Source organism: Bubalus bubalis, chromosome 9, assembly GCF_019923935.1.
Source record: "Bubalus bubalis isolate 160015118507 breed Murrah chromosome 9, NDDB_SH_1, whole genome shotgun sequence".
Taxonomy (NCBI): domain Eukaryota; kingdom Metazoa; phylum Chordata; class Mammalia; order Artiodactyla; family Bovidae; genus Bubalus; species Bubalus bubalis.
The window spans coordinates 49,306,369-49,317,508 of record NC_059165.1 but is presented as its reverse complement, the minus strand read 5'-3'; the positions used below and the strand labels follow the sequence as shown (position 1 = coordinate 49,317,508).

The 11,140-nt window shown below is 41.9% G+C and overlaps 1 pseudogene; it reads left to right on the top strand.

Annotated features, from left to right (window-relative positions):
* The first annotated feature begins 7,038 nt into the window (after nucleotides 1-7,038).
* On the top strand, nucleotides 7,039-10,851 carry LOC123466149 (annotated as a pseudogene).
* Nucleotides 10,852-11,140: the final 289 nt, after the last annotated feature.

The window sequence follows — 11,140 nt, the reverse complement described above, 5'->3', positions numbered from 1 at the left end:
CTTACCAAAGGGGAAAGGCGAGAGGAAAGGATAAATTAGGTGAAAGAAACCTATACACACACACATATATATATATAATATGATAGATCATCAACAAAGACCTACTCTATATCACAGGAAATTCTATTCAGCATGAGGCTGAGAAAAATGGCCATGTAGAGATGTATAACTGAATCCCTTTGCTGCACACCTGAAATAAAACATCATAAATCAACCATACTCCTAGAAAAACTAAAAGTAAGAAACACCAACTCCATGAGAATTCCCTGGTGGTGCAGTGTGGTTAGGACTCCATGTGTCAATGCTGAAGGCCCGGGTTTGATTCCTGGTTGGGGAACTAAAATCCCACAAGCTGCGTGATGTGGCCAAAAATCCCCCCAAAGGACAGCAAAAACAACCTCGATGGCACGAGGGTGGCACTTTCAGACACTTGGGGTTTGTTGGCTGGGAGCTTGGTAAAAGTCATGGAGCAACAATAACATGGGTGGGAGGTTCCCTGGTGGTCCAGTAGCTAGGACTCTGCACTCCCATTGCAGGGGACTGAGGTTCAATCACTGGTCAAGGAATTAGATCCCACATGCTGCAATAAAGATCAAAGATCTTGTGAGCCCCAGTGCAGCTAACAAATTTCTATATATAAAGAGCATGGGTGTAGTAACATTAACAGGACCAGTGAGTATGCATGATACAGATGGGATTCCTGGGCCAGGTAATGAGTCAAGCTGTATCAGAGTTTTGAATTAAGAAAAATTTTTTTTAAAGAAACGTAATTGAAACCCAGGTAGAGGCAGAGACTTCTCATTGGATTTGGGGTGAGTATCCGGACTCACCAGCTCACCACCTCCGTGTCCCTGCACTATTTTGGAACCGGAAGAATCCTTGAAACACCCCGGGGAAGCCCAGCCCAGGTATTCTTAGAGGTCCCAAGAGTCCTGCAGTTCTAACAGACTGAACAAACGCATCGAAACCTCCTCATCTCCCACGTGAGGAGTCCTGACTCAAGGAGCATCATGCCCAGGGGGCAGTGTCAGATCCTGAAAGTGGGTACTTCCCTCAGAGAAGCCCTGGATCTGGTGCACGGGGCAGTGTGTTTCATTGTAGCAAAGCCCTGTAAACAGCCTAGATGTCCATCCAGAGGGCATTGGCTAAGTAGCCACTGCTGTGGCCACATGCTGGAACATGGTGATGGAGGAGAAAGTGAATAGCTCAGGCCCCAGGTCCCCATCCAGGGAAATGTGAAGAATGACTGACCATCTGTGGAAAGAGGATGCCATACAGCTAAGTACACATACATACTCTGCTGGCTCCAGCTACTTACGCCATTCTGCACTATTTTTCCTGGCAATGTAGCCAGCTCTCTCTCACACCAAACTGATAACTGGCTACTTCTGGAAGAGGGAGAAGGAAATGGGGAGGGGGAAGATTTCAAAGGGGACTTTAGCTTTGTCCCAAGTACTCTGCTAAAAACAAAAGAGATGTATGTATCATTTGTGGAATGAAAACATCATAAAGGTAAGAAACAAACAGAAATGGGCAAAACAGAAAATGAAGTCCAGAGAGCAGGACTGTTGTGGGATGCTCACTGTGAAAACAGCCCTGCTGCTCTCCCAGCCCACAGGCACCCAACATGCAGGGCTGGAGGCGGCCCTGCTCTCCCAGCCCACAGGCACCCAGCGTGCAGGGCTGGAGGCGGCCCTGCTCTCCCAGCCCACAGGCACCCAGCGTGCAGGGCTGGAGGCGGCCCTGCTCTCCCAGCCCACAGGCACCCAACGTGCAGGGCTGGAGGCGGCCCTGGCTGCGGGGGGAATTCTTGCCTTTCTGCAGGAATCCTGAGCACCTGTCGGGATCCTGACTCGCTGTGTGACTGTGGGTGACTCGGTTCCACATGCTCACACGGGAGAGTTGGAGTGAACATCAGCCTAGCACCTGTGAAATTCATAACATGAATCTACCCAAGAAGAAACAGCTGCACATCCATGTTGAGGGACATTTTTGCAAAATAACTGGCCTGAACTCTCAAAATGGTTGAGGTCATGGAAGGTCAAGAAAGGCTGAGAAATGGTTCAGGAGATTAAAGGATACTAAAGATACTAAAGAGCCCTGGCAAATCAACCATCATTTATAATCCAGGAGAGTTCCTAGACTAGGAAAGAGTTACTTGTAAAGAACACCATACTAACAGCTGGCAAAATGTGAATGTTTCCTGTGTGGATTGGATAATACTATTTACTTTATTATACTGTTATATAAGAATATATCATTGCTCTTAAGTAGTACATGCTGAAATATTGATGGGTAAAAGGGAAGAAATAAAGCTGAATTTTGACCCCTGCGCTTTCTCTAATGGGTCAAACTTATCTGGCACAGTTCAGAACATGTCCACCAGGGGACACTATCGCCCCACCCTCTGACAAACCAGAGTTGGCTTGAACCTCCTCTGGGAAGACTGGGCTGGGGATCAATGGTGGTGAGGTAATGAGACTATAAATAGTTCAATGACAGGATTAATTAAAAACTTTCTCACTCTGTCAGGGAGGCCTTCGGCTCGTTAAGTGCTATCTCTTTTAATCCTTGCCACAACCGTCTGAGGTAGGTATTATCCTTACTCCCACTATGTAAATGAGTCTGAGATTCGGAGAGGTCAAATAATTCTGCCAGGATCACAGAGCTGGGAGTCCTTGGTCTGTGAGATTCCACTGCCTTCAGCCCCCCGGGTGGTCCTGCTTCCTGTCATGAGTCAGCGTGGGGAGAACTCACTGAGCCTGCCCCTGCCCGTCTGTAGGCTGAGCACTTAGAAGTGTGTGTGTGTGTCCCCACCCGTGAGTATAAAGCAGACACAACACTGCCTACTGTGAGATCTAAGTCCAGTTCTAAACAGCAACCCCCACCCCACCCCGACCTCTAACCCACCCCAACCCCCACCTTTCCAAGGGAACGACTACCACCAGTTTCTCTGGGTCTTCCCAGAGATTATTTTTCAGATATGCCAGCTCAGTACACACACATCCTCTGCTGACCTGCCCTGCTCACGCATGTTCTGCACTGTGCTTCTTCCCTGGTACTGGGCACTGTGTGGCAGGTACTTGCTGCTTCTACAGCAGTGGATGGAGATTCTGTGGTGGAGGCACTGAGAGGGCTCCACTATCAAACCTTTGGAGGAGGAGGGAGGGAGGGATAAGCTGGAGCCTAAGTTCTCTAGGAGCTGTTCCCCATTCTAGGGAGCTGTCCCTTGGGAAGGGAGGAGGCTGTGTAGCATGGTTGCTGAAATATGCACAGATAGCAGACCTGACTTCAGATAGGTCCACATTGGTTTTGTGACCTTAGGCAAGTACCTTATGTCCCTGAGGCTGTCTTATTGGTAAAATGGGAACAGTGATGGGTGGCAGGTGCCAGGGCTGCTGTGAGGAGTAAGGCCTGCTCCACACTGAGTGCTCAGTAAACCCTGGTCCAGTTCTAGGCACCTGACTTTGGCGGCTCCCATGCCTTGGCCTGGGGCTGGCGCTGCCACCTTTGTCCTGAGGCTGAGGAGGATGGGGCTGAAGAGCCAAGAGGAACGCCCAAGGGGGAAACTCATCACGTGTGATTGTTCTCTCTGGGAACCCTGAAATCAAATCGGTTAGGTGATCTAGGACACTGAGAATGACCCCTCAAAATATACATCCCCTCAACTACCAACTTCAGAGAAATGCAAAGGATCATAAAAGAATACTATGAACTGCATGTCAACAAATAGCTTAGATGAAATGAGCAAATTCCTAGAAATACCCAAGCTACCAAAACTGACTCAAGAAGAAAGAGAAAATCTGAATAGAACTGCAGGTCTAGAGATTGGACTTCCCTGGAGGTCCAGTGGTTAAGAATCCGCCTGGCAATGCAGGGGACACGGGTTCAATCCCTGGTCCAGGAAGATTCCACAAGCCGCAGGACAGCTAAGCTCATGCACCACAACGAATAAGCCCATGTGCCCTGGAGCCCATGCTCTGCAGCCAGAGAAGCCGCTGCAGTGAGAAGCCTGCAACGAGCTTCTGAAAAACGGCAACATCCACTTATGATAAAAATTCTCCAGAAAGTGGGCATTAGGGAGCCTACCTAAACACGATAAAGGACATCTACAAAAAATGCACAGCTAACATCATTCTCAATGGTGAAAAGTTGAGCATTTCCTCCAAGATCAGGAACAAGACAAGGATGTCTTGCTGCTCATACAACATAGTTTTGGAAGTCCTAGCCACAGCAGTCAGAGAAGAAAAAAGGAATTCAAAATGTAAAAAATAAAACTGTCCCTGTTTGCAGATGACATGATACTATATGTAGAAAATCCTAAAGATACTACCAGAAAACAGTATCAATAAAGTCAGTAAAGTTGCAGGATACAAAATTAATAACAGAAATCTCTTACATTCCTATACACTAATGATGAAAGAACAGAGGGAGACATTAAGGAAACAATTTTGTTAATCATCACATCAAAAAATAAAATAATGCCATTTGCAGGAACATAAAAGGACTGAGAGATTCTCATACTAAGTGATGCAAGTCAAAGGAAGACAAGTATCATATGGTATCGCGTATATGTGGAATCTAAAAAGATGGTACAAATGAACTTACTTACAAAACAAAAATAGTCACAGATGTAGAAAACGAACCTATGGTTACCAAAGGATGAAGGAGGTTGGCAGAGAGTGAAATTAGGAGATGTGTAGGGAGATCAACAAATACACAATACAACATACATAAAACATAATAAGGACCTACTGTACAGCACAAGGAACTCGACTCAGTATTCTGTCTTAACCTATATAAGAAAAGAATCTAAGAGTGGATATACATAATGCATATGAATAATTCACTTTGCTGTATGCCAGAACTTATCAAGATATTATCAACTAACTTCAATAAAAATTAAAAGTATAAAATATTTCAGAATTTATAAAGTGAAAGGACTGTACCCTGAAGCCTCTAAAAACATTGCTTAAATTAAAAGGACCTAAATAAATAGAAAACAACACATGTTTAAAGATTAGTATGCTTAATATTGGCCTTCCCTGGTAGCTCAGTTGGTAAAGAATCCACCTGTAATGCAGGAGACCCCAGTTCAATTCCTGGATTGGGAGATCCACTGGAGAAGGGATAGGCTACCCACTCCAGTATTCTTGGGCTTCCCTTGTGGCTTAGCTGGTAAAGAATCCGTCTGCAATGCGAGAGACCTGGGTTTGATCCCTGCATTCGGAAGAACTCCTGGAGAAGGGAAAGACTACCCATTCCAGTATTCTGGCCTGGATAATTCCATGGACTGTATAGCCCATGGGGTCATGAAGAGTCAGACACAACTGAGTGACTTTCACAAACTCACTCATACTTAATATTGTTCAGATAATAGTATTTCCCAGAATAACATATAGATTAAATTCAATCCCTGTTAAATCTAAGAGTTTCTTTATTTTCCAGTTTGTATTTAAATTTTAAAAACATTTTGTGTTGGAGTATACTTTATTAACAATGTTGTGATAGATTCAGGTGGACAGCAAAGAGACTCAGCCATACATATCCATGTATCCATTCTCCCCCAAACTCCCCTCCCATCCAGGCTGCCAGATAATATTGAGCAGAGTTCCATGTGCTATATTGTAGGTTTTTATTGGTTATCCAATTTTAATTATAGCATTCCAAACTCCATACTATGGAACTATGTATATTCCAAACTCCATAACTATCCCTTCCCCCCATCCTTACCCTCCTCCCCGGCAAAAACAAGTACCTTCACTAAGTCTGTGAGTCTGTTTCTGTTTTGTAAGTTCATTAGTATCATTTCCTTTTAGATTCCACATATATGGTATGTCTACAACATTTCTCCTTCTCTGCCTTACTTCACTCGGTATGACTATCTCTAGGTTCATCCATGTTGCTGCAAATGGTATTATTCCATTTTTTAAAAAAGACTTTGAGTAGGACTCCATTACATAATATACCACATCTTCTTTATCCATTCCACTGCCAATGGACATTTAGGTGAACTCCATGTCTTAGCTATTGGAAACAGTGCTGCAGTGAATAGATCATTTTGGATCATGTTTTTCTCTGGATATATGTGTAGGAGTGAGACTGCTGGATCATATGACAGCTCTATTTTTAGTTTTTCAAAGAACCTCCATACTGTTCTCCATAGTTCAGAGTTACTTTATTTTGTTATTTTAAAAATGGGGAAAAATCCTAATATTCTTTGGAATTCCAAGGAACACCAAAGAGCCCAAAATCTTGCAAAACAGTGGTAATGCATTATTAGAATAGACTTACAGACCATGGGACAGATATGAGAATCCACAAACAAGACCTCACTTCTGTTTTCACTTGATTTCTGATAGAAGTGCTAAGACTGGTCCCTGGGCCAAGAACATTTCCAACAAATGACATTGCAAAACCTGGACCTCACGGGCAAAATCTTGAGGGTGGACCTGACCTCATACCATCCACAGAAGTTAATACAGGATGAGTCACAGCCTAAATTTTGGAGCTAACCTATAGATATGTAGAAAAATATCCGTGAACATCTCCATGACCTGGGCTTGTTCATAGTTCATTAAATATGATACCAAAGGCACAGGAAACAATCAAAAATAGATACACTTGCTTTCAAAAAAAATGCAAAACTTCCATGTGTCACAGGACATTCTCAAGAGAGTGAAAAGACAACCAAGAGAATGGCAGAAAATGTTTGCAACCCACAGGCTGCCTATGGGATTAATATCCAGAGTATATAGAAGATGTCGACAGCACAATTTAAAAATGTGAGACAGCAAGAGACACAGAGATAAAGAACAGACTTTTGGACTCTGGGAGAAGGTGAGGGTGGGATGATTTGAGAGAATAGCATTGAAACATCTGTATTACCATAGGTGAACTAGATCGCCAGTCCAGGTTCGATGCATGAGACAGGGCACTCGAGGCTGGTGCACTGGGACAATCCTGAGGGATGGCATGGGGGGGGAGGTGGGAGGGGGGTACACCCGTGGCTGATTCGTGTCGATGTATGGTGAAACCCACTACAATATTGTAAAGTAATTAGCCTCCAATTAAAATAAATAAATTTGATAAAAAAGAACATTTAAAAAATGAGCCAAAACCCAAACATTTCTCAAAAAAGATGTACAAATGGCCAAGAGCACATAAAAGATGCAGGATATAACTGATTATTAAAGAAATGGAAATCAAAACTATGAGATACAACCTCACACAGGTCAGAATGGCCATCACCAAAAAATCTATAAACAATAAATGCTGGAGAGGATGTGGAGAAAAGAGAACTCTCCTACACTCTTGGTGGGAATGTAAAATGGGTACAAGCGTGATGAAGAAGAATATACAGATTTCTTAAAAACCATGTATAGAACTACCATATGAGCCAACAGTCCCACTCCAGGGCATATAGGCAGAGAAAACCATTATTTGAAAATATACGTGCACCCCAGGGGTCACTGCAGCACTGTTTACAGTAGCCAAGACACGGAAGCAACCTGTTTCTATAGACAGACAAATGGGTAAAGACGAAGGGGTACATATATACAATGGAGTATTACTCAGCCATGAAAATGAGCGAAATACTACCATTTGCAGCAACAAGGATGGACCAGGAGATTCTCATAGTCACTGATGTAAGTCAGACAAAAATGATAAATATCATATGATATCACTCATATGCAAAAGCTAAAAAGTTCATATAAATGAACTTACTTATAAAGTAGAAATAGAGTTACAGATATGGAAAATAAACCTACAGTTACCAGAGAGGAAAGGGAGGGGTGACCAGGAAGGATACATTAGAAGACTGGGATCAACATATACACACTACTCTATGTATAATAGATAACCAATAAGACCTACTATAGCACAGGGAACTCTATTCAGTATTCTGCATTAATCCCTATGTGAAAAGAATCTAAAGCAGAGTGGCTATACGTATATGTTGAACTGATTCACTTTTCTGTATGCCTGAAACTGATGAACATTGTACACCAACTATACTCCAATAAAAATTTATAAATAACATAACATATTTCAGAATTCAATCAAGGAAGTGAAAGGCTTCTACCCTGAAAACTCTAAAACATTGCTTAAGGAGGACCTAAATAATTGGAATACAGTCCATGTTTAAATATTAGAATGCTTCAAATAACAATACTAGTCAGCCCAATATACAGATTCATTTCACTCCTCTTCAATCTGAGAGCTCTCCCTCCTCAAATTGGGGGGAAAAATCCTAATATTCATATGGAATTCCAAAGGACACAGAAGAGCCAAATTTATCTTGCAAAAGTGTGTTACTGCATTCAAATAGACATACAGACCATGGAATAGACTTGGAACACAGAAACAAACCCTCAGCCTAAGCTAAGAACACTGACGAAACATGGACACACATCATCATGATCTTGGCTTGGGTTTTGGGTCCTAAAATATGACACCAAAGGCATAGAAAACAATGAAAATTAGATTCACTGGTCCTCAGAAAAATGAAAAGCTTCTATTAGTCATGGAACATTATCATGAGAGTGAAAGGAAAACTATAAAATGGTAGAAAATGTTTGCAAACCATAGGCCTGTTATGGGTTTAAGATCCAGAATATATAGAGGATGCCAAGAACACAATCAATAGTGATCCAAAAACCTGAACAGACATTGCTCCTACCAAGACATACAAATGGCCAACAGCACGTGAAAAGATGCTCAACACCACCAATTATTAGTGAAAATTAGAACTACACTGAGATATCATATAGGTCAGAATGGCCATCATCATAAAATTTACAGAGTCTGAAGTCACCTCTAAAAATGGAGCACAATACACTTGTCCCAGAAAGCCCCACAAATCATGCAGATCAAGAGGTTCAAATCTTCGTGTTCACTTTAAGAACACTCGAGAAACCGCCCAGGCCATTAAGTGTATGCATATCTGAAAAGCCACCAAGTATCTGAAGGATGTCACAGTAAACAAGCGATGTGTGCCATTCCATCATTCCAGCGTGGAGCTGGTCGGTGTCCACAGGCCAAACAGTGGGGCTGGATGCAGGGCCAGTGGCCTGAGAAAAGTGCTGAGTTTTACTGCACATGCTCAGAAATGCAGAGTGCTGAACTTAAGGGCTTAGACGTAGGTTCTCTGGTTATTGAGCACATTCAGGTGAACAAAGCCCCCAGGAGGCGGTGCAGGACTTACAGACTCATGGTCAGATCCACCCACATGTGAATGCTCCCTGCCACACTGAGAAGGTGCTAACTGGAGAAGTACATTGCTCCTAAACCAGAAGAGGTTGTGCAGAAGAAAAAGATACCCCAGAAGAAACTGAAGAAATAAAAATTGATGGCCCAGGAATAAACGCAGCAAAAAATAAATGCATATAAAAGTAAAAACTACGAATAAATGTTGGAGAGGGTAATGAGGAAAGGGAACTCTCTTACACTAATGCTGGGAATGTAGGTAAGCACAACCATGATGGAGAAGAATATACAGTTTCCTTAAAAAAACAATATACAGAACTATTAATACCATAAGACCCAGCAATCCCACACCAGGGCATATATCCAGAGAAAATGGTTATTCAAAAAGATAGATGCACCCCAGGGCTCACTGCAGCACTGTTTACAATAGCCAAGACATGGAACCACTCTGTCAATCAGCAGACAAATGAGTGCAGATGAAGTGGTACATGTACACAATGGAGTATTGCTCAGTCATAAAAATGAACAAAATACTGGTATTTGCAGAAACATGGGTGGACGTAGAGATTCTCACAGCCAGTGATGTGAGTCAGACAGAAAATGACAAATATCGTATATCACTTATATGCAAAATCTGAAATGTTGCCATAAATGCAGTTATCAGTAAAACAGAAATAGAAACACAGATATAGAAAACACACCTATGGTTACCAGAGGGGAAAGTGAGGGGTGGCTGGAAGGGATAAATTAGGAGACTGGGATCAACATACACGTATTATTCTATATAAAGTAGATAACTAATAACGACCTACTCTACAGCACAGGGAACTCTATTCAGTATTCTGCATTAACCCCTGTGTGAAAAGAATCTAAAAGACAGTGGATATACAAATATATTTAACTGACTGATTTTGCTGTATGCCTAAAGCTGATATAACACTGAACACCAATGATACTACAATAAAAATTTAAACATAAATTAAAATATTTCAGAATTCAATCCAGGAGGTGAAATGGTTCAACCCTGAAAACTCTAAAACACTGCTTAAAGAAAACTTAAATAATTGGAAAACAACTCATGTTTAAATATTAGAATGCTTAGTAATGTTCAAATAAAAATACTATTCAGTAAAAATAGATACTCATTTCATTCCTATTCAATCTCAGAGTTTATTTTTTTCTGAATTGGGAAAAATAATATTCATATGGAATTTCAAGGACACCAAAGAGTCAAAATAGTCTTCCAGATGTGTGTTACTGCATTGGGAGAGACATACAGACCATGTAATAGACTTGAGAACCAAGAAACAAACCCTCTCTTCAATTTTTACTTGATTTCTGATAGAAGTGCTAAGACTGGTCACTGGGCAAAGAACACATTCAAAAAACGGCACTGCAGAACCCTGACCTCACGTGCAGAATCTTGAGGGTGGACCTGACCTGATACCATACACAGAAGGTAATGCAAGATGAATCAAGGGCTAAATTTTGGAGCTAAGCTATAGAACAGGGCAGGGCAAAGGAGCAGGCAAAGGCTAATAGAATTTTACCAAGAGAATGCACTGGTCATAGCAAATACCATCTTCCAACAACACAAGAGATGACTCTACACGTGGACATCACCAGATGGTCAATACCAAAATCAGATTGATTTTATTCTTTGCAGCCTAAGACAGAGAAGCTCTATACAATCAGCAAAAACAAGACCGGAAGCTGACTGTGGCTCAGATCATGAACTCCTTATTGCAAAACTCAGACTTAAAGAAAGTAGGGAAAACCACTAGACCATTCAGGTATGACCTAACTCAAATCCCTTACAATTATCCAGTAGAAGTGACAGATAGATTCAAGGGATTAGATCTGATAGAGTGCTTGAAGAACAACAAGCTGTGGAAAATTCTTAAAGAGATGGGAATACCAGACTACCTTA